Here is a 24,780-nt window from a genome sequence, read left to right as displayed (position 1 = left end):
TCATTTTATTTATCCCACAACACAAACACAGTCTCAGAATAATAATACCGTTACCAACATATGATTGCTTGGATAGAGTTTAAGATTTTTTTTTAATGTTTATTTATTTTTGAGAGAGAGAATGAGAATGAGCGGGGGAGGGGCAGAGAGAGAGGGAGACCCAAAATCTGAAGCAGGGTCTAGGCTCTGAGCTGCCAGCACAGAGCCCTATGCAGGGCTTGAACTTACAAACTATAAGATTGTGACCTGAGCCAAAGTTGGATGCTTGATCGACTGAGCCACCCAGGCTCCCTGAGTTTAAGATTTTCTTTACAGTTCTTTTTTGTCTTTGGGATTTATCCCACCAGGAATACACATATGACCCTTGAACAACATGGGTTCAAACTGCACAGGTCACTTATATGCAGATTTTTTTCAATAAATACAGTACTTGTGCTTTTTTAAATAACATTTTTTTCTCTAGCTTACTTTATTGAAAGAATATAGTATATAGTACACGTAACATACAAAATAAGTGTTAATTGGCTGTTACCAGTTAGGCAATTACCAAGTCAACAGTAGCTTATTAGTAGTTAAGTTTTTGAGGAGTCTAAAGTTATACATGGATTTTCAACTGCAGAATGGGGGCTATTGGTGTCCCCAACCCCCAGCATTGTTTGGGAGTCAGCTGTACTTTGTTTTGAAGTGACTTAAAATAATTCCTCTAATCAATTTGGTTAGGTCTATTTGTTTAACTTTGAGAAAGAGCCATTTTTATTTTTAATCTTTTCTGCTTTTAGTTCCTATTATATTTCCCTCCATGTATGTAAATAATAAACTTTATGTTTTTCTTTCTTGACTTTTGTTAACTTTGCACATTATCTTTGAACAAATAATTAGAATACATGACATCTGAGCTCTCATAGCATCTTCCCTCCCCCTCACTGTAGTAAATATAATTTATACTTAATAACCTTTGTTTCTTGTTCTGTCAATGATACACGGGGGGATTGAAATTTTCATTTTATACACTTGATATACTATACATAGAGCCCAGTAGAGAGCAGTATACATACTAGGTAATTAATACTTGCTGAATTAAATTGAAATTTTTTTTAGAGAGAGAGAGAGAGCATGCACACGTGTGAGTGGGGGAGGTGGCAGAGGGAGAGAGAGAGAAAGAGAGACTTAAACAGGCTCCACACTCAGTGCAGAGCCTGACATGGGACTCAATCCCATGACCCTGGTATAATAACGTGAGCCGAAATCAAGAGTTGGATAGGGCGCCTGAGTAGCTCAGTCAGTTAAGTGTCTGACTTCGGCTCAGGTCATGATCTTGCAATTGGTGAGTTTGAACTCATAGCCTGGAGCCTGCTTCAGATTCTGTGTCTCCCTGTCTCTCTCTGCCCCTCCCTCCCTCGTTCTGTCTCTCTCAAAAATAAATAAACCTTAAAAAATTAAAATAAGAAAAAAAGAGGTGGACACTCAACTGACTGAGCCACCCAGGTGCCCCTAAATTGAATTTTTATTATACTGTTTGCCAAATAAAATGTTAGTCATCAATTAATGGAGACACTAGTTAAATCAATTAGTAATTTATAAATCACGGTATCAGATCAAGGATTTAGAATCAAAAACAGTTGTCTTTCTCTTCTTTCCTTTTTCCCTTTATCTGTAAATTATTTTGGTTGTCACGTCATCTTTTTTGTGTTTCTGTTATTCTCTTATTAAAAGATATAAGTATTTTGATACAAATTTGATATGACTAGAGAAAAATTATAAAGGAAGAGAGCTTGTGAGTGTTTTAATGAGGTTAATGGTAAACCCACGTTAAAATCTTTAGAAAGGAAATACATATGAATGAAGCTGTTAGTGCTAAGCTCTGGGACCCAAACTGGAAAAAAAAAATCACCTATTTATGACATAGTGTATTGAATCATGAAAATACACTGGAAAATAATTTTCCCCCTTAGCACACAAAAGAATGCATAAAAAATGTTCTTGTAATCTGTGTCTCCATTAATGGAATCTGAATTAAGCAGTCTTTTAAAAGAAATATGTGTAATTAATCATGGATTAAAAATTAGTAACCAGATCATATAAATCATTTGAGGCAAATTTAAACCCAAAGGCTTATTTCAAATTCCAGTGTCAAATAAAATTACTCAGCACATCATTAATAGATGATTTTCTGCATACAAGATTAATAGAAAAGATATGACTTTTGAGAGTTGAGAAAGGATTCAATTGGATGTCAAATTCAAAGATTTTATTTCCTTTCTAAGATAAATAACCCCTAATTGTTGTTTATTGAATTTTATTTTCTCTGGCCCATTGCTGTATAGGGCTTCAATGTAATTATATCATAGGTCATTAATTCTCTTTTATAGAGTTAGGTCTCTTCACTATAACATTAATATTTATGTAAACCAACATGGATTTAAACAAAAGAGGGGCGCCTGGATGGCTCAGTCAGTTGAGGGTCCGACTTCGGCTCAGGTCATGATCTCACGGTCCATGAGTTTGAGCCCCGCGTCTGCTGACAGCTCAGAGCCTGGAGTCTGTTTCAGATTCTGTGTCTCCCTCTCTCTCTGACCCTCCCCTGTTCATGCTGTCTCTCCCTGTCTCAAAAATAAAATAAACATTAAAAAAATTTTTTTTAAATAGACACAAGATATATAAGAACTATTATATGTAAGAATTATATGGAATTTGGGATTCAGAAAATAACATTTAAAATTGTATTATCAGAAATTATACTTATCAGTCTTTCTTTTTAAGTTTCAGGCGCCTTTATATTTCAGTAAATGTATAGTCCCGGGGTGTACTTAAACGTCTACTGTGTCCCTTTATTATATAGTTCATTTGTCATTATGTCTTTATTTAAAAAAAATTTTTTTTACATTTATTTTTCAGAGACAGAGTGCAAGCAGGGGAGGGGCAGAGAGAGAAGGAGACACAGAATCCAAAACAGACTTCAGTCTCTGAGCAAGCTGTCAGCACAGAGTCTGATGTGGGGCTCAAACCCACTAACCGTGAGATCATGACCTGAGCTGAGGTCGGACACTCAACTGACTGAGCCACTCAGGTGTCCCAGTCATTATATCTTTAATAGTGCATTATGTTGTGTTCCTGCTTCAACTTTGTTTCTTAGTCAGTATATCTCAGTACAATGGAATCAAGTTTATTTCTAAAAGTTATCTGCCATCTCAAAATTCCAGAGACAAAGTCTGAGAAAACAGTGAAAGTTTCATATTAACCTACTCTAGAATATTAGCAGTGGGTTTTTTCTTGGAAACTCATTGACTTTTCAAAGCCATTTTATTATACATGGGTAAATTGTCATTATAGAAAGGTGATGTAGCATAGTGGTTAACAGCATGTACTATGGAACTAAAGTAGCCAGATTCTAATCCCTGATCTGCCAGTTAATAGCAAGTGACATTGAGCAAAGTGATTTGGCTTTGTAAGTGTTTCTTCACCTGTAAAATGGGGATGATAGTTGTGCATAGCTCATAAGCTTACTGTGAATATCAGTATATGTAAAAGTGATATATGACTGTTAGCTATTATTATTTTGACTCATACTATTAAGAACATTATTATTGGGGCGCCTGGGTGGCGCAGTCGGTTAAGCGTCCGACTTCAGCCAGGTCACGATCTCGCGGTCCGTGAGTTCGAGCCCCGCATCGGGCTCTGGGCTGATGGCTCAGAGCCTGGAGCCTGTTTCTGATTCTGTGTCTCCCTCTCTCTCTGCCCCTCCCCCGTTCATGCTCTGTCTCTCTCTGTCCCAAAAATAAATAAACGTTGAAAAAAAAAAAAAAGAACATTATTATTAAGAACATAGCTCATAAGCTTACTGTGAATATTAGTATATATAAAAGTGATATATGACTGTTAGCTATTATTATTTTGACTCATACTATTAAGAACATTATTGGGGTGCCTGGGTGGCTCAGTTTGTTGAGCAACTGACTCTTGATTTCACCTCAGGTCATGATTTCATGGTTTGTGAGTTTGAGCCCCACATCCAGGTTCTGCACTAACAGTGCAGAGCCTGCTTAGGATTCTCTCTCTCCCTCTGTCTCTACCTGCTTCTGTCTCTCCCCCTCAAAAAGACAAAAACGAACATTAGCAGTTATTGTCAAGGATGCAAATAGGTCTAGTTATTTCCTATTAGTGTTCAGAAATGTGTTTATAACTGTTTCATCAGGAAACTGTAATATTACCTATTTATGTGATTTTTTAAAGGGTTTTAGACATGCTAGAGTCAAATATATTCGCATAAAAACACATCTCCAATTCTATAATGGAAGCCAAGAGGATTCATATGTAGAAATTTATATTAATCTTTTTCCTTCAATAAATATTATGTGGTTGATCCGTGTAAGAATATCCTAAGGACCCTGGAAATAATAGGGTGAATCAAATATGGATCTTGCTGACAATTATTGACTAATAGGGGAAAAACAATAAATAACTCTGAGGTAGAAAGAAAGAGGTACAGATAAAATTCTCCTAAGGGCTTACAGGAAAGAGAGATTCCCCACTGAAAGATTGAGAAAAACTTTTGAAGGAGCTTGTATTTGAACAATGCCATGAAAGAAGAGCAGGACTTATATAAGTAGAGAAATGAAGTTCTGTGTTACATGTAAATAAAGGAAAGGGCTTGTTTTGCTTGGAGAATGGGAGGCATAAAGGGGAAGTAGGTTATATGATAGTCAGATACGTAGGATCTAGGAGGCTAGGCTGAGAAGATCTTATTCAGTCATCAGTGGGATATTGTTAAGGCATTTTTCACAAAATTAAAGTGAGATTCACATAACATAAAATTAACCATTTAAAATGACCAATTCAGTGACATTTAGTATATTTACAGTGTTGTGCCACCAGTACTTCTGTCTAGTTTAAAACATTTTCTTAACCCGAGTTAAACCCCATGTCCATTAAGCAGTAATTTCCCATTCCCTCATCCCTCCTGGCCCTGGCAACTACCAATCTGCATTCTATTTTTGTAGATCTACCTATTCCAAGTAGTGGATTTATTCAGGATGTGACTTCTTGTGACAGGCCTCTTTTACTTAGCATAATGTTTTTGAGGTTCATCCATATTGTAGCATGTGTCAGTACTTCACTCCTTTTTATGACTGAATAATAATCTGTTGAATATATATACCACAATTTGTCTACCCATTCATCCATTGATGGATATTTGGTTGTTTCCATCTTTTGGCTATTGTAAATAGTACAGCTGTTAACATGCACATGTAAATATTTATTTGGGCACAGGTATTCAGTCCTTCTGGGTATATATCTAGGTGTGAAATTGCCAGGTCATATGGTAATTCTGTGTTTAGCTTTTTTGAGGAACTGACAAACTGTTTTCCACAGTAACTGCACCATTTTACGTTCCTACCAACAATATACAAGGGCTCCAGTTTCTTAACATTCTTGCCAACACTTTGTTTCCACTTTTTAAAAATTATTACCATCCTAGTGTGTGTGACATGGTATCTCTTTGTGGTTTTAATTTGCATTTTCCTGATGACTAATGATGTTGAGCATCTTTTCATATGCTTCTTGGCCATTTATATATTTTCTTTGTAGAAATGTCTATTTAGGTCCTTTGCCCATTTTTTAATTGTTATTCATCTTTTTTTTTTAATGTCTATTTATTTTTGAGAGAGAGAGAAAGTATGAGTGGGGAAGGGGCAGAGAGAGAGAGAGGGACACAGATTCTGAAGCAGGCTCCAGGCTCTGAGCTGTCAGCACAGAGCCCGACATGGGACTCAAACCCACAAACTGTGAGATCATGACCTGAGCCCAAGTCGGATGCTAAACCAACTGAGCCACCCAGGCACCCTTGTTATTTATCTTTTTGTTATTGAATTGTAGGAGTTCTTTATATATTCTGTATACTAGACTCATCAAACATATGATTTGCAAATATTTTCTCCCACACCATAGGTTGTCTTTTCACTTTCTTGATAATGATCTTTGATTCACAAAGGTTTTTTTTTAAGTTTATTTATTTTGAGAGGGAGAGAGAGAGAAAGAGTGGAGGAAGGGCAGAGAGAGAGGGTGAGAGAGAGAATTTGCACTGTCAGCACAGAACCCAATGCAGGGCTCAAATGCATGAACCGTGAGATCATGACCTGAGCCAAAACCAAGAGTTGGATGCTCAACCAACTGAGCCACCCAGGTGCCCCTGATTCACAAAGGTTTTTAATTTTTAATTTTAATTTTTTATGAAGTTCAATTTATCTATTTTTTTGTTGTTGCTCATGCTTTTAGGGTCATATCTGAGAATCCACTGCCAAATCCAAGTTCATGAATATTCATCTCTATGTTTTATATAAGATTTTTATAACTTTGGCTCTTATATTTAGGTCATCGATCCATCTTGAGTTAGTTTTTATATAGAGTGTGAATTCCTTCATTTTGTCATTTTGAAGGGAGAAAAGGAATTAATGAGGTAGAAAAATTAAAATTAAAAAATTAAAGTTAAAAAATTAAAAACACACACGCACACGAAAAAAAATCGAAAAACGATGCTAGAACCTAGGTGTGTTTTGGTCTGGGTGTTGAAAGTGGTTTGACAGATTAGAGAAAAAAAGGGGGGGAAAAAAGAAAAAAAAAAAAAGGAAGTCGTTTGAGAATTTGAAAAAATGGATACACTGAAGTACACTAAAATGAGATGATGGGAGTAAAATAGAATTTGAAAAAATTTACACAAAAGTAAAGAATATAGTAGGAAAAAAATTAAAGAAAAACATTTTTAATAAAAATTAAAAATAAAAATGAATTTTTTTCTCTTTCTATATTCAAGAAAAAGAAACAAAAAAGAGAAAAAAGAGAAAAAAAAGAAGTTGTTTGAAAATTTGAAAAAGTGAATACACTGTAGTAGACTAAAATAAAATGATGGAAGTAAAATAGAGTTTGAAAACATTTACATAAAAGCAAAAAATATAGTAAAAAATTAAAGAAAAATATTTTTAATAGAAATTGAAAGTAAAAATGAAGTTTTTCACTTTCTGCATTCAAGAAAAAAAAAAGAGAAAAAAGAAAAAAAAAAAGAAAACAAATTGTTTGAAAATTTGAAAAGGTGAATACACTGAAGTAGACTAAAATAGAGTGATGGAAGTAAGATAGAATTTGAAAAAATTTACACAAAAGTGAAAAATATAGTAAAAAAATTAAAGAAAAATATATTTAATAAAAATTCAAAATAAAAATGATTTTTTTCTCTTTCTGCTGAATTCTGTGGTTCAGGTTGTGCAGATTGTTGTATTAATCCTCCAATCAGTTTTCTAGGTGTGTAGGATGGTTTAGTGTTGGTCTGGCTATATTTCATGGACGCGAGACGCACAAAAAACTTCCATGCTGTTCTACCATCTTGGCTCTTCCCCAGTTTTTATATAGAGTGTGAAGTAGGAATCCAACTTCATTTTTTTTTTTTTTTTGCATGTGGATACCCGGGTGGCCAACCACTCTATGAAGAGACTGCCCTTTCCCCATTGAATGATCTTAGCATCCTTGTTGACCTATATTTTTGGAGTGAAGGAAAAGGGACAAATACCAGAGACTATGGAAGCAGACTTGAAGGGGCTGAAGTAATGGTCTGTTCGTTTAATGATTTGCACCCCATTGTTTTATGCTCCAGGCCCTGAGGATGCTATAGTGAATAAGATGGATATGTTATTTTGCTTTCATGGACCTTGAACTCTAATGGGGCAGGAACAAGGGAACAATAAACAGTGAAATAAAGAGCAAACTGTGATCAGTGCTATGAAGAAAATGAACAAGCTGCTATTACAGAGATCACAGAGGAAGGCCTATTTTAGATAGGAAAGGTCTTGATGAAGAACAGCTATTTAAACAAGACCTGAATGATGAGGAGTTAGCCTCTGGGAAATGGGAGGCAGACAAAAGAAAGGATGTTAACCTAAGAAAACAAAATTATCAGAGGCTCTGAGACAGGAAAGGAAAGGGAGGGAGATCTAGGGAGAAGTCAAAGAGGAATCCAAAATTTGAACATGGGTAACTGAGTAAATTGTAGTGCTGTTAATACAACAGGCATGGAGGGAAAACCATGCATTCATTTATTTTCAGGTGGAAGATATTTAGCAGGTACTTGGAAATTTGGAACTAGAGCTGAGGAAAGAGGTCAGGCTTCAGGTTAAGTATATTGTAGTCAGCTGTATGGAGGATGAAACTCAGACATAAGCTTGTATGAAAAACCAGTTATAGTGAAAAGAGTTTAGGACTTAACGTTGAGGAGCTAGATTTAAGTCTTCTCTCTCTTATTGACTGGTAGTGATACTTCCGGCAATTTCTCTCTATAAGGTCACAAATCTCTATTTACTGTCTAGTTTGTTCTAATGATATATTTGTCTACCTTTATGACAATTATGATAGCTTTATAAGTCCTCAGTATCAGGTAGTTTAAGTCTTTGTTTAAATCCTTTTTTGACTTTTCTAGCTTCTTGGTATTTCCACATGTATTAGTTTTCTATTGATGCCATAACAAATTACCACAAACTTAGTGGCTTAAAAACAACACAACTTTATTATCTTATACTTATGTGTTTAGAAATCCAGCAGAGGAGGTCTCAGAGGGCTAAGTTCAAGGAGTCAGCAGGGCTGTCTTCTTTCTGGAGGCTTTAGGAGAGGATTCCTTTCCTTGTCTTTTCCAGCTTCTAGAGGCTGCCTGCATCCCTTGGCACCTAACCCCCTTTCTCAGTCTTTTGTGTGTGTGTGCTGATTAGTCTGGTTTAGCAATTTGACTGATTTTTTTTTTTTTAATCAACTTTTGGTCTCATTGATTTTTCTCTTTGTCATTGGATGTACTCTTGATAGATTTCTTTCTTTCTTTACATTATTTTGGTTTAATTTGCTCTTTTTTATTTAATAAGGTAGAATCTGAGGTCATTGATTTAAGAACTTTCTTTTTTTATTATGGGTATTACCTCCTAAGTTCTACTTTAGTGCTGTCTACAAATTTTGATATATAGTGCAAAATATTTTCTAGTTTTCCTTTTGATTTCTTCTTTGACCCATGGGTTATTTAGAATTGTATATTTTGATTTCAAATATTTGGACATTTTCCAGATGTTTGTCTGTTATTGATTTCTAATTTAATTTCATTGCAGTTAGAGAACATAATTTTTGTATGCCTTAAATCCTTATAAATTTATTGAAACTTATTTTATGGCCCAGTGTATGGTCCATCTTGATAAATGTCTTATGTGTACTTGAAAAGAATTATATTCTTGTGTCTTGTAGTGATCTGTAAATGTCAGTTAAGATGGTTAATAGTGTTGTTTAGGTCTTTTATATTTTCTATGGTCTGACTGTTTGTGTCTACCCCTGAATTCATATGTTGAAATCTTAACCTCCAAAGGTGATGATGGTAGTAGTAGGTGGGGCCTTTAGGAGCCCTCATGAATAGGATTAGTACTCTAGGGGTACCTGGGTGCTTCAGTCGGTTAAGTGCCCAACTCTTGTTTTCAGGCCGAGGTCATGATTTTGTGGTTTGTGAGTTTGAGCCCCAAGTCGAGCTCTGTGCTGAGAGTGTGGAGACTGCTTCGGATTTTCTCTCACTCTGTCTCCTCTCTCTCTCTTTCCCCCTCTCAAAAATAAGTAAATAAACTTAAAAAAAAAAAAAGGAGTAGTACTCTTACAAAAAGATACCCTCTAGAAGCACCCACAGAAGGTGCTAGCCATAGACCATGAAGAGGGCCCTTATTCAACCATGCTGGCACCCTGATCTCAGACTTTCAGTCTCCAGAGCCCATGAGAATTAAATTTCAGTCATTTATAAGCTATACAGTCTGTGATGTTTTGTTACAGCAATCCAAATTGACTAAGCCAGTATCCTGGCCGATTTTCTCTCTACTTGTGCTATTATCATGAAGTTTTTTTAAAAATCCCCCCCAAAAAGGATATGCCTATTTTTCCTTGAAGTTGTTTCAGTTTTTTATCATTTATTTTGAAGCTCTGTTATTAGGTGCATAAAATATTTAGGACTTTTGTGTCCTCAATTGGCCCCTTTATAATTATGAAATGATCTTCTCTTTCCCTGGTAATATTATTTGCTCTGAAATCTATTTTATGTGATATTATTTTAGCTGCTCCAGCTTTCTTTTGACTAGTGTTAGCATGGTGTATCTTTTTCATCCTTTTACTTTTAACTTTGTGTCTTCATATTTTTGAAGTATAGTTTTTTTGTAGGTGAAATATAGTTGGGTCTTATTTTATTCAGCCAGTAAGACAAATTTTAATTGGGTTGTTTTGACTATTGCATTTAATGTTATTATTGATATGAGTTAAGTTTATGTCTGTCTTCCTGTTGTTTGTTTTCTATTTGTCTTATCTGTTCTTTGTGTCCTTTTTCCTATTATTCTACCTTATTTTGGATTGAGCATTATGCTTCCATTTTTTCCTCCTTTGTTGACTTTTTAGTTGTAACTCCTTTTCTCCCTTTGTTTTATGGCTATTTTAGGGTTTAAGTATATATCTTTAATTTATCACAGTCTATCTCCAAATGAATTATGCCATATCACTTATAGGATGCTTACAGTTAATTATAGAATACACTTTTCAATAATATACTTCCATGTCTCTCCTCACAACCGTTATGCTATTGTTGTCATACATTTTACTTACATATAGGCCACAAAACCCACAATAAATGATTACTATTGTTGTTTAAACATTTATCTTTTAAAAAGATTCAAATTATAAAAAAAACCCAACACCTCTATTGTTATTATTTCTAGTGTTCTTCATTCCTAGTGTACATCTATATTTCCAGAAATATGGAGTCATTTTCTGCCTATCATATGGACTTCCTTTAACATTTCTTGTAGTGCAAGTCTTCTGGTTATGGTCTTTTAGCTTCTGTGCATCTGAAAAAAATATATTATCTTGAGTTTTGAAAGATATTATTTGCTGGGTATAGAATTCTAGGTTTTTAGCTTTTTGTTCTGTACTTCAAAGATGTTGGTCCACTGTCTTTTTCTTGCACGATTTCTGAGAAGAAATTTGTCATCTCTTGTTTCTCCATACATAGCATGTGTTTCCCCCACTGGCTGCTGTTAAGATTTTGCTTATCACTGGTTTTTAGTAATTGTATTATGAAATATCTTGGTGTAGTTTTCTTCATGTTTCTGGTGTTTAGGTTCATTGAGCTTGTCAGATCTGTGGGTTTATAATTTTCATCAAATTTTGAAAATACCAGTCATATTTCTTCAACTGTCTTTTCTGATACCCTTCCCCAAACCCTTCTTTCTCCTCTCCAACTACAAGTATATTAGGCTGCTTAAAGGTTTGCCATAGCTTATGGATTCTCTTTTCTTTTTTATTTAAAAACTTTTTTTTATTTTTAGAGAGAAAAACATTTTTTTATTTTGAGAGAGAGTGTGCATGAGCACGTGCAAGCTGGGGACTGGGGCAAAGGGTAAGGGAGAGAGAATACCAAGCAGGCTCAATGCTCAGCATGGAGCCTGACACAGAGCTCGGTTCCATGATCTTGGGATCATGACCTGAGCCTAAGTCAAGAGTCAGACACTCAACCAATTGAACCACCTAGGCACCCCCTTTTCTTTTTAAATCCTTTTTCTCTCTATAATTCATCTTGGAAATTTCATATTGTGTGTCTTCAAGTTCACTAACGCTTTCTTCTACAATGTCTATTCTTCTGTTAATCCCATCTAGTGTATTTTTCACCTTAGAGACTGCTTGCTTTTTTTAAATTTTTAATGTTTTATTTTTAAAGGGGAGAGAGACAGGGTGTGAGTGGGAGAGGGGCAGAGAGAGAGAGGAAGACACAGAATCCAAAGCAGACTCCAGGCTCTGAGCTGTCAGCACAGTGCCTGACGCGGGCCTCAAACTCACAAGCTGTGAAATCATGACATGAGCCGAAGTCAGATGCTCAACCGACAGAGCCACCCAGGTGCTCCTAGAGATTGTTATTTTCATCTCTGAAAGTCAGATGTAGAAAATTTTTATAACTTCCTTGTCTCTACTTAATTTTTTCAATATATTACCATAAAATAACTGTTTTAATGTTCTTGTCTGCTAATTCTAACATCTGTGTCAGTGATTGGTTAGTTTTAGTGATGGATTTTTCTCTTAGTTGTGGGTCATATTTTTGTTTCTTGACATGCCTTGTAGTATCTGATTTAATGGCAGATGTTGTGAATTTCAATTTATTGGGTGCTGAATATTTTTGTATTTCTATAAACATCTGAATTTTTATTTGAGATGCAGTTAAATTACTTTAAAATAGTTAGATCCTTTTGGATCTTTTATTTTTTGGCAGCACCAAAGCAGCATTTAATCTAGGGCTAATTACTCTCCAGTACTAAGGCAATGCTTCCAAGTACTCTACCTCATTGAATTGGGAGGTTTCTAGTTGGCCTGATATGAATAGCCACTATTCCTGGCCCTCTGCGAATGCCCAGTACTTTTCCTTCTAATGCTGAGACGGTTTGTTCTTTTCTTGACCTTGGGTGCAGGTATGCACTGATCAGCACTATTGAATTATCAAGGAAGACCCTCCGCAGATCTCTGGGATTCTCTATGTTGTTATCTTATCTCCCATATCTGAGTTGTGAACTCTAGCTGTCTTGTTTTTCTTGGACTTAGAGCTCCTGCAGTTCCTCTTTTATTGCCATGGCCTGTAAGTCCTCTGAAGATAATAAGCTGGGGCAAATCTTGTTCATTTTCCATCTCTGAGGCATCATTCTCCTTCATTGCCTAATATCCAGTATCTTGAAAACTGTTGTTTTATATATTTTGTCTAGCTCCTTTTTGTTGTTGTTGGTGGTGGTGGTGGTCAGGTGGGAGAGTAAATATGGTCCTTGTTACCATATCTTGGCTGGATTCAGAAGTTCCCCAAGGCTCTAATCTTCATAGTCACTTCACATTTTGAGAAGAGGAAGAGAAACATTCTGAGAGTCTATAACCAGTTGCCTCTAGTACAACCAGTCTGTAAAATGAAGTGTGACTGTTGTTTAATCTGCCTACTTAATACTTATTAAACACCCAAAATATTATAAAGGTTTGTTGTGAATAGTGATTTATAGATTGTTTGGGCCAGACTTCAGAGCTCTGGGGCTTCCTTTAAACATGCCAGTGACATTTTCAAAACACAGGGGCCATTGATAGATTGCAAATCAGTTTTCACTCTTACTGGGTAGTCATTCTGAAAATTTGGTTCTGCTTCTACTTTTGTCATCTGGGTAAGGTTGCAATTGAGGCAGATTTACTCTCTAAAGATATTAGTACTATGTAGGACCCCCTAAAATAGGCAATTTACTGTGATTTCAGGGTTTATTTCTGGGACACTAAATACCTTTCTAGTCCAACTCCAAGCAGTGCAATGTGATTCTTGTTTATCTTATTCTTAAAAATTTATTTGAAATTGAAGGGGATGCTCCTGCAATCATATTTGCATGGAAAGAAAAGATCAGCATTTTAATTAAAGCAAAGGAAAGAGAGGACTTAAGAAATCTGAAAATAATCATAGACTAATGAATATATTTTTAAGCACTTACTATGGGTATAGCATTTTTTTCGGCAATGCGGTGACAAAAGAATGTGTTAGCTACTTTTCATCTTTATGTACCTCTGTGAATGTCATAGATTTAGTCTTAAAAACAAGTCTTACTTAATAGTAATTTATCCCCCCACTTTTTAAAAGTAATCTCTATGCCCAAAGTGAGACTTGGAAATCTTGAACTCAAGACCCCAACCAAGATCAAGAGTCACATGCTCTACTGACAGCCAGGCAAGTGCCCCTGTTCCCCCCACCCCCCCTTTTTTTTAAGTTTATTTATTTATTTTGAGAGAGAGGGAGAGAATCTAACGCAGGCTCTTCATTGTCAGAGCAGAGCCTGATGGGGGGCTCAAACTTGCAAACTGTGAGATCAGGACCTGAGCTGAAGTTGAATGCTTAACCAACTGAGCCACCCAGGTGCCCCTGTTTTCCCTTTTTTAAAATCAGTCACATGTAACTGCCCATCAAAGCTTTGGTTAACATGAAGTAATTGGTGTTACTTCAGTGTCATATAATTTCAGATAAAAACAGAGAATCTTGGGATGCTTGGCTGGCTCAGTCAAGGGAGCATGTGACTCTTGATCTCAGGATTGTGAGTTTGAACCCCAGATTGGGTGTAGAGATTACTTAAAACCTAAAAAAAAAAAAAATTAAGTAAAAAACAGAATCTTGCTGGTATAGGTAACTTGAATAGCCTATATAATTTCTTTCAGGTTTTTTGAGATACTGAAAATAGCTTTTTCTTCTTTAATTTACTGGGACCTAGGGTGATCCAGTAAGTAGCTTACAGTTTAGTTTTGGAGATAAATATTATAAATAACAGAAAAAACAAGGTAGGACTGTTAAGTGCCATATTTGAGCAGCATAGATCCTAAGCGTTATAGGATTTTATTGTATAGAAAGGTACCTGAGCTGAGCTATCACAATCTGGACAGGTAGCTAGGACTGAGAAGTATTCTGAAGTGGGAGGCAGTGGATATAAATGTTCAGTGGCCAGAATGTTGGCTGTATGTTGTGGATATTGTACAGTGAGAGACTCTTCTATCAGAGAGTAGTTGGAGATGAGGTAGGAAAAATAGGTGAGGGTCAGATCTAAGATCTTGAGTTCTTTGAATTTGTACTTTATACAGAGATGGCAGTGAAAATGAGAAGGGTCATTGAAGAGACTCTGTAATAGAGAAAGCCAAGGACCTGGTGACCAAATGTGAGGATTGAGAGGGAAGAGTAGAGGTTTTGAGCTAAGAGTTATTATTATTACAAATAGAAAAGTCAGAAGAGAGAGCTTAAATGAAGTGATGTCAAAGATCCCTGGGGCTTTTTCTAAAAATTCCCAATTTCTCTGTGTGGCTCCTGACTGGATAGCACTTTCCCTATGGTCCTTTGCCCTCAATTGTTGAGCCTGGCAGGATGAAATCAAGCTTGGAAGGGCATTTCCAGGTCATGAAGTCACCTGGCATAATTTTTCATTTTACAGATAAGCAAATCAAAGGCTTCAGATATTGTGACTTCCCTTAAGACCACACAGCTAGGCTGGTTTCTTGCTACTGTTTTCTGAAATTCCTTCAGCAAATACTGTTGGTGAAGTGAGCCTTGTGTTTCCCCACCATAATTCAATTAGTGTTTGACATGATTCGCAAATAGTTTTTCACCTTCAAAAATCAAATATATTAATAGTTAAAGTATCTCCTTCTTAGTGGTCTGATTTTTTCCTTTATCCATACATGTAGTAGCAAACTTCGTAGCAGTATACTATGGGCATTAATGCCAAACTCGTTTTGAGTGTAATGAGTCTGCTCTCATGAAAAGTGCCTGAGCTGTTTGAGAAGGAATAATTAACATTAAGTCTGGAGCTATTCTTACTGAGAGTCCTTTCTAGAATTTTTTAAATGAACGAGATGTGGACGGAGATCAGTAAAGGATTTGGTTCCTTTCTTTGCTTCTCTAAACGCTATTCCTTATTCATGCATGGAACCCTAAATTCGCATGTGACTCCTAACCTGCAGGAGAATGAGATTAGCTCATTAGCTAATGGAGCTGAAAAAGTGAACTCTTCTGCTTTAAGATGTCTCACCCAGTACTACACCTCAGCTGGAACCTGGGGAGAGCGCCTTCTCTTTCGCCTCCCAAACCTCTTTCCTTATCTTAGCCCTTGGCTCTCTGCCTTCCCCCTTCCCTCCGCCTGCATCGCGCACTTCCTTGCTTGGGGTCATGCACCCCAGGCTCCCCCTCCTTTATTTATTTAGGGCCGCGAGGCTGCATCCAGCTTGCAGCTGCGCTGCGGTCCACAGCCTCCTAAAGCCCGGGGCGGAGCTGAGTGAGCATTAGCCCCGCCCTCAGTTGTGGGCGGGGCCAGCGGCCGAGCAGGTTCCGTTTATTTGTGTGGGCGGGGCCTCCTGCGGGGGGCGGAACTAGGAGGTAAGGCCAAGGCGGGGAGGGTGGCTGGCCCAGCTGGGGGCGAGAGGCGCGGCGCCGAGGCTCGTTGATTGTGGCGCAGCTGTGGTGGCGTTTCCCACTCGCTATGCGTCGGGCGAGGATCTCCGAAGGTAAGTATGGGGAAGGGTCTGGGCGTAGCGAGAGCCAGGTGGAGGTACCCCCGCGGGCGCGTTTGAGGCAGGTGTTGTTTGGAACCGCCCCTGTGCTACTTCCGTGCGTAGTAGGAGCGCGTGGTACGAGTGGGCGGCCTCCTGTTGTGAACCCCCAGAGGGAGAGGCGCAGGTCTGTCTCTAGTTTTGCAGCACTTGTTCACGGCATTAGCTCCAGGACAGAAAGCATTTGCGTTGCTCTACACACCTCCTCCCCAAATCTCGAGAGACCTCAGGTACTGAGGTTTTTGTGTTCTTTAAAATGCGTTTCTAGTTCGTGGTTCACGACTGGAGGAGAAAGTCGATAGTGAACTTGTAGTGCAGCTTTATTTTGACTTCATGTTAGTCAGTTTGCAAGAACTGTAAGAGTGCGACTGGTAATGGGACTGTTAAACAAGAGCTCCAGGGTTTACATAGGCAGCGTATTGTGGAGATTATTGTGGAGTATTTGAAGCTAGAATGCCTGAGTTTGAATCTACCTGTTAATTGTGAAAAGTTGGGCAGGTTGCCTAATTCCTCTATGACTTTGTTTCTGCATACATAAAATGAGGATAATGATAGTTCCGTCCTTATAGGATTGTTATGAGATTAAATCAGTGAATACTTAGTTCCACCTGGCGCATAGCCCACAATAACGTTGGCTGTTTTCTTTATTAGGCATTCAGATGGGCTTTAATCTAACAAAGCCGTCAACACCGGAAAACCTTTCCGCAGAGTTGTTGATAGAAATGCTTGCAGATTCCTTTGGAATTTCAAAGGCTGAATCCCACCATAAGGTCTCATTATTTTTCTCATTTACCAGAGATGTGATCATCTACCTGGTTTCAAATCTAATCCACTCTCAAATGATAAAGAAGCCTTAAGAGTCTTGAAGGCTGTTCTTAAACGGGGATGAGAAAAGGCTAGCACTTGCAGAGTGTAGCCTCATTTTAAACACCAAGCTCTGGCAGGTTTGTTTAAAAGAAGGTCGTATCCCTTTTACACAGAACTGACAAGTTGTGTTACTTGGGACGGGTGCTTATTTGTACTATTATTGGAAAAGGAGGTAAACCAGAGTACCCAAATATATAAATAAACTAAACATCATAGAAACCATAACTAGCCACCTAGAATCTCAGATCGAAAGGAATGTGAAAAATCACAGCAGCTGCCCTTTACAGATAAAGATGAGGCCCCAGGACCCAGAATCAATAAAAGGCATAGCTTAGACTAGAATTCAGCTCTTCTGAACAATAAATTATAAAATCAAAGAATGATACTACTTCTGGTTTCGATAATTATACTATTTTTATTTTTGACAGTTTTATGGTGCTGTGAATGGTTTTCCTCTCTGTAGCATCCTCCTTGGTAGCTTAATTGCATGATTCATAATCATTCTTTAGCACCTTTGATTTAAATCTCAAGTCTCAAAGTTGCTACATCAATGATTGCTTTGAGAACAAGATGATTGTCTTCTTAAGCGTTGTATAAACATGTTCTAACAGTGCTTTGGTTTTGTTGTTTTAAAATGTAGTCTTTTTCTCCCATGTGGGGAACATAAACAGCCAGTATAAACAAATTGACTTACTAGGCAGTTTGTTATCACTGTGTTACTGGTGAAGTTTTCTTGATTGGGTAGGATAGAGTCAGGAAGTGGAACACTGAATGCTAGCCCAAGAAAATAGGACTGGGTCACCAAAGAGATACACTGCAATTGCTGCTGACTTCAAAAGCATCATAGGGTGACTGTTTGAAGATACTGGTGTTTACTTGCTGACTCCTCTCAGGCTTCTTGCGTAGTTCACTCCCTTACCTCTAGGTATTTGTTTAGATGTCACACTCTCAGTAAGACCCTCCTAATTAAAATTCCATACAACCCCGTTCTTCCTGTAATATATATTTATCTCTTTATTTACTTGTTCATTATCTCTTGTCTGCCATTAGAGGGTAAGTTCCATGAGGGCTGGGGTACTTGCCAGTTGCATTCACTGCTGTGTCTTAGGTCCCTGGAAACAGTGCCTGGCACCAGAAGGTGTTAGATGTGTGCATCTGATGCAGACATTTTCAGCTAAGGCTAGTAATTACTTAAGCCAATTCACTGTCATTTTGCCCTGCTCTCGCCTCCACCCAATTCTAGTTATTTCTAGGAAATAACCTAGGAATAAAACCTTGTTACCTAGGAACAAAACCTTGAGGCAGTGTTAATGCCTCCTTCTACCTGGCATTCCACATGCAAATAGCAATTGACTAATTTGTCCTGTCAATTTTTTGCAAACTTGCCATTCTTATTGTTGCCAAACCCCTCTTTCTTCAAGCCCTCCTCTATTTCATTCCATTTTCTACACCTATAGCCTTTCAGGTTCCCTTTTCAAATGCCTTTACATCTTCATCTAGAGAATTAAATCCAGAGTGAGAAGCCTGGCATTCAGAGTTCTCTTTGTGATCTCAAATGCACTTTTCTAGCCTCTGTCTCCTATATGTAAGAAAAGTGATTTCTAATTTATGCTTGTAAATATGAAAATAAAATGAGACTTTAATGATAATGCTCTGTAAAAGCACAAAGTGAATGTTGCTTCTTGACTGTTTCTCTTTCTGTTTTTATGGAGTGAGTCTTTCCCTGCAAGGAGGCAGGAATTCAGACAAATGGGACGAATGGCTATTCCCTATTTGTTCTGAGGACTTTGGCTGCCCTTTCTGCTTTGAGTGCCCAGCCTTCAGGTTCTTCCTTCACCACCACCCCAGAAACCTAGATAAGTTCAGTTGGAAGTGGTTTTATTCTTCCTCTGAATTCTAGAAGCTTTTATACATTTTTTTTAAGTTTATTTAATTTTAGAGAGTGTGCATGCACGTGTGCGCGCAAGTGGGGAGGGGCAGAGAGAGAGAGAGAGAGAGAGAGAATGAGAGAGAGAGAGAATATCCTAAGCAGGCCCCATGCCGTGAGCACAGAGCCTGATGCTGGTCTGTCTCATGAAGCAGGAGATAATGACCTGAGCCGAAATCAAGAATTGATGCTTAACTGACTGAGCCACCCAAGTGCCCCTGGAATCTTTTCATACTTTGAGAGAATTTATCACAGTCTACTTTGAATTGTAATTCTTTGGGCATTTATCTTTTTCTTTTTTGCTACATACAAGCTCCTGGAGGACAAGAATCATACACACACAAATTCTAGTTCCTTTTTTTAAGAAAAAATAAGACACTCACTTCTTTGTTTCTTTAAATAAAGATGAACTTAAAGTTCTATTTTATAGGTCTTTAAATCATTAAATATTGAGCTTCAGTCACCTCTACAGTATGAGTAATTAAGAAAGAAGGCAGGGTGAAATTTAGTACTACATAAAAAGATCCAAATGAAGATAATATCTGGATTCATAAGGGAAGAGCTGTAGGGAAAGCAACATATCCAACACCCACATAGCTGGACAGGCAGAAGTTTAAAAAGATACACAAACTCAGGAAACCATTAGGACAAGACACACTTTATGGAGCAACATCAGCTTTGGATTTTTCTTATGGGGAATTACTTCTAAGCTTTATTTTGTTTTTGCATCTCTGTGCACAAATAATACTGTCTCCCTGCTTTGTTTTCTGTGCTGGATAAGACTGAACATTTTCTCTTCCTCTTTCTGGTCTGAAAGTAGTTACCTTCTTTCCTTTCATTGTTTAAACTAATAAAATGTTCATACTTTTTTCTTATTTTCCTGGTATATGGAGATGACACATGCCAGAAGCTTTTTGTTCTTCAGAGAAAGGTGATAGATATATAACTTGAATTTATCTACTGTTAGAAGCTTTTGGTTTTATTTGATATCAGCGTGTGGTTTAATATCTTTTGTTTCATTTCATTACAGACATATCCTTGCACATACTCCAGTTGCGTGAATGCTTTTATTTTACTTGTGACTTTTTCTCCTAAATTAAAACTTGTCTCTCTAAAGTCTACAGACATTTCTGAAATTTAATTTTTTCTCTTATTGCCTGTCAAACCTCAACTGGAGTTTACCCATTGTAGGGCATGCATTAGCCTAACTTACTTTTTTTGTTGATTTTGAGTACTTTTAGGGTCAACTAAATTTATTTTACCACTCCTAGGATGAAGCTGTGGTTTCTGTTGGTAGGAAAGAGTTGGTAGGGAAAATATATATATAAGTCACAATTTTTTAAATGTTAGAACTTTAAGGTAAAATGTTGCTTATATTTTTACTAATAAATAGCTAATATAAGGTCAGGATTTAAAGCTAATGTGCGACAATTTATTGTTTAAGTGGTACTGTGATTTAAATATTTTTTAATTTTGATTCTAAGTTTTGTCCTTTGGGAAATTTCTTATGTGCTAACCAGTAAAGTTTTACTGTCAGAAAAAGAATCTTGAAACCAAATATTTGCTTTGGAGTAAGGTTTCCTTTGTCACACTGTATAAGCATCTGTGTTTATCCTGAGTTTTCCTTATTTTTAAAAAGCCTGGTTAAGGGTGCTTATCAGATAGGACCATTCATACAAATAGTAAAAGTTGTGGCAGAGCCTAATTACATATCTCTAGCACATGGTTAAAACACTTTGTGTCTGTTAAATAAATAAATCTGTGCTTTTCAGGAGGATTTTAAGATACTGTAGCATATTAGTATATTTAATAATGGAATTGATCTAAGGATGCCTGGGTAGCTCAGTTGGTTAAGCATCCAGTTCTTGATTTCACCTCAGGTCATGATCTCAGTTTGTGGGTTCAGGCCCCGCATTGGGCTCAGTGCTGATGGTGTGGAACCTGCTTGGGATTCTCTCTCTCTCCCTCTCTGTCTGCTTGCTCTCTCTCAAAATACACCTAAAATTTTTTTTAAAAAAAATGGAATTGATCTAGTAAAGAGGGAGAAATTGATGATTCAGGAGACTGATTTAGGAATGATGATCTGTTGGTTACTTTGAAGATCTCGCACACTTTAGCATATTGGAATTTTTACAAACTCCCTCCACCTGTTTGTTGAAAGAATAAATTAAATGTGTATCAATAAGTGTGTAGCAGTACATAAGTCACAATATCTACACTCTGGTCATAGAGGTTCTCAATAAATAACATGCAGTCTTAGATGATTATAAATGCTAAAATGGAAAGAACCAGGATGATGACAGGATTGCTTTGGGAAAGGAGTACTGTAGTTAGGGTGGTCTTGAAGGCTTGTTGCAGGAAGTGGCATTGGAACAAAGACCTCATTGGGAAGAGGGGACACAGGTACAAGAGATGAGGTGGGAGAGTGCTGTGTGTGTGAGAACTAGGAAGTGGGCTGTTCCTACAGGAGCCTAGTAAGTGGTGGGTTAGGAGGCACTGGTGGAATGCCGCTGAAGAGGTAGGAAAAGGTTAGACCATTCAGGTGCTTATAGGCTGACAGCAATAATTCAGAGTTTGGATTCTAAGAGCAGAGGGAAGCAATGGAAAGGGTTTAAGCAATGGGATGAAATTATCAGGTTTATAGGGATTAAGAAAATGACCCTGCCTACTGCAGGAATGAATAATGGATTGCAGGGGGTTAGAGAAGAAGTGGATATGTCAGGTTGGAGGTTCTCTAAAGATACTATGAAATGCGATATTGATTGTTGTCTTTTTGGGGAGGGGGTGGTAGTTGTTCTGTTTTTGGTTCCTCCTCAGTTCTCCCAATTTCCCCAGCCAGAACAAGGCTTCCTAGGGCCTGCAGTATTTTACCACTGCTAGTTCTGTATAAAATTCCACGTTTGTTTTCTCGTGCCTCATATAATCATCCATCCACCCATCACTCTGCCAGTGATCACAGTTGTCCAGGAATCATCCTTGGAAGTGTTCTGGATTCCCATCTTCTTGGAAGATACATTGGGAATGTGCCTTCCAATGGAAAAGCTTGGGAATCCAGGAAGAGGGCAGGTGTTCAGGCCTCTTGGGGAGCCCAAGACAGTGACTTGAGGAGCCTGAGAAAGAGCAGAGCATTGCAGTTGCACTTAACATCCCTACCCTGTCAGTTCTGGAACCAGTGGAGGGACATGTTATCAGTTGGAGCAAATTTAGGACCTTCTTCCTTATCCTGGCAGCTTTGAGTCTAGTACTGGAGAACAGGACTGTCAGCTGTTACTTTTACCTCATTCAGTCCTTTTTTAAACTATCTGTATTAAATGAGCTAGTTTCAGAGAACCAACAGACTCCTGTAACTTTTGTCAAGGTTTTTGGATACTCCTGTCAAGGTGTTGGTCACAGATTATTTTTCTGTATTGTGTCCCAACATTGAATACTCTACACATATTTTATTTCTAATTCTTTTATCACTTTTTAAAATCACTTTTATCTATCAAGAAACAATAAATAGAAGGTACCTCAAATAAGAAATGTGATAAACTTTGGAAAAACTAGGACTGCTTTGTGATTATAGAGTGAGGGAAAAATCAAATGGGGGTGGAGTGGGAATTAGAGGAAGGATACATTAGGAAGGAAAACAGGAAAAGTTGTAACTGATTCATCATGTTGATATGTGTAGGGAGAATGTTACTATGCATCTTCCATTGGCACATCCTATTAGATTTTTAATCTGTTCTGCCGTGAATTTAATTTATAGATGTGACAAAGATGTGCTTTGTTTCTTTTGGATGTGTTTGGAGCTAGTATTCTGAGAGGCAGAAATAAACAGATACAGATTATGTACTGTTACAGTAGGCTTTCAGTAAAGTAACTAATTAGGAGTAAGAATTTCCTAAGGTCCTTTTAATGTGGTTTAAAATGAAACCCAACTTTCTTGGCCTGTCTTCTCAGGAATAATTCTTGCCCCCACCCCCATGCGATTCCTTTTCATATTCTCTGGGTCAGTCCCCATTTTCCAAACCAATCCCTATGTATATGGATTTTGTTTTGTCTCTTCCTTTGTCAGTTCCCTCCTTTGGAAACCTTGTTTCCAAACACCCACCACCCAGTCCTTGTCCCCCTGCTGGAGGAAATTTGTAGCTCTTCCAAGGTCTGATTCCTGCCATTTGAAACGGGATTGTTCTTAATTTCCCTTTATGACTTGGTGTGAATCACTGAACTCCTCTCTACCGTATTAGTTAAGAGTGGTTACTGATACTTATAAATATATCTATCTCATAACTTGGGTAGGGTCTACTAGTCAGTACCAAACAGTATCCGTGATGTGTGAAATAAACAGGGTTAAGAACTTTTCTGCTTAGGGGTACCTGGGTAGCTCAGTCAGTTAAGCATCCGACTTTGGCTCAGGTCATGATCTCGTGGTTGGTGAGTTTGAGCCCCACATCTGACTTTCTGCTGTCAGCACAGAGCCTGCTTTGGATCATCTGTCTCTCCCCTGCTTGCACACACGTGCACACTTGTGCACGCACTTGCTCTCAGGAATAAACACTTAAAAAACAGAACTTCTCTGCTTAAATTTAGAGGTAAAAGCAGAAGAATCTTTGGATTTTCTCTAAAACATTTTTTTGGCTGTCTGAAACAAAGTTGGACAAGATCCAGGACAGTAATTGCATAAAATGGACAAAAAGATGGGCATGATGATGAAGGAAAAAATGCTTTAAAAAAAGCTTAACTAATGTTAACTATACTGGAATTGAAGTAAAAGGCTTATTTTTTTTAAAAAAGCCTGGCTAGGGGCGCCTGGGTGGCGCAGTCGGTTAAGCGTCCGACTTCAGCCAGGTCACGATCTCGCGGTCCGTGGGTTCGAGCCCCGCGTCAGGCTCTGGGCTGATGGCTCAGAGCCTGGAGCCTGTTTCCGATTCTGTGTCTCCCTCTCTCTCTGCCCCTCCCCCGTTCATGCTCTGTCTCTCTCTGTCCCAAAAATAAATAAACGTTGAAAAAAAAAATTAAAAAATAAAATAAAATAAAATAAAAAAGCCTGTCTATTTTAAGTAGTATTTGTCAACAAAGTCTTATGATGTTCAATGAATTTGGACAGTTTTCTATCATGGTGTTTCATCCATATTTCTACTTTTTACAGCCCCCCCCCCAAAATGAAATCTATTCATGCTTAAAAAAAGAAACAACCTTCCCTTTCTCTTCAAAAAACCATATCTTGTGATAGCATCCTTTCTTGTGTCATCCTTACTTCATAATTTAGCCCACGATTGTCTTTGTGATGGGGCCAATACTCAGAACCTGCTCCATACCACACTGGTAGTTATTGACGTTCTGATGTTTTAAGAAGATGGGCCACTCCTGACACAGTGCTCCACAAACCTGACCCCTCCTGGTGGCAGAATCAGAAAACTGCTTTTCCTATGCCAAGGCTTTCTTTCTGTAACCTGAGAGCTGAGGGACACTTGGTATTTTCCTCTCTTCAACCCGTATCTCCAAAGGTAATTTAGAAGAAGGGAATGCCTGCAATAGTACTATAAGAAATTGAGAGTGTGTGCACACCAGGCTCTGAGGTCAGAGCTATGTTCAGCTTACAGTGCTGTCATCCAGAGTTGTGTGAGGATGTGGACCTCAGAGCCTAGGTTCCTTCATCTGTAAAATGGAGATGAAGATACTTGCCTCATGGGCTTCTTTGAGGAGAACGTGATGGGTTAGATGTGAGCACTTAAAATAGTGCCTGGCATTAGTACTCAGTATATACTAGTGTCTTCACCTCCACATTATTGGTATCTTGGGCTAGATAACTTTTGTCCTGTGCATTGTAGGATGTTTAGCATCATCCTTGACATGTAGCCACTAGCAACCCC

The 24,780-nt window shown here is 37.8% G+C and overlaps 1 protein-coding gene across 5 annotated transcripts in view; it reads left to right on the top strand.

The window, feature by feature from the left end:
• The window catches only part of SGK3 (serum/glucocorticoid regulated kinase family member 3), a 148,812-nt gene that overhangs the window by 43,226 nt on the left and 80,806 nt on the right, over positions 1 to 24,780 (top strand). The window contains exon 1 of one of the 5 annotated variants that reach the window (XM_086695215.1): positions 15,909 to 16,086. The exons of 3 other annotated variants lie outside the window; for them this stretch is intronic. The gene's annotated coding sequence lies outside the window, so the exon portion shown is untranslated. Of the gene's footprint in view, positions 1 to 15,908; positions 16,087 to 24,780 lie in introns of those variants that run through there. One more of the 5 variants, XM_025922897.2, reaches the window with a different exon arrangement.

The sequence above is a fragment of the Puma concolor genome, chromosome F2 (genome assembly GCF_028749965.1).
Source record: "Puma concolor isolate L17-30 chromosome F2, mPumCon1.1.hap2, whole genome shotgun sequence".
Taxonomy (NCBI): Eukaryota; Metazoa; Chordata; class Mammalia; order Carnivora; family Felidae; genus Puma; species Puma concolor.
Note: the sequence above shows the minus strand (reverse complement) of the source record. Positions and strands in the feature narration are given on the sequence as shown.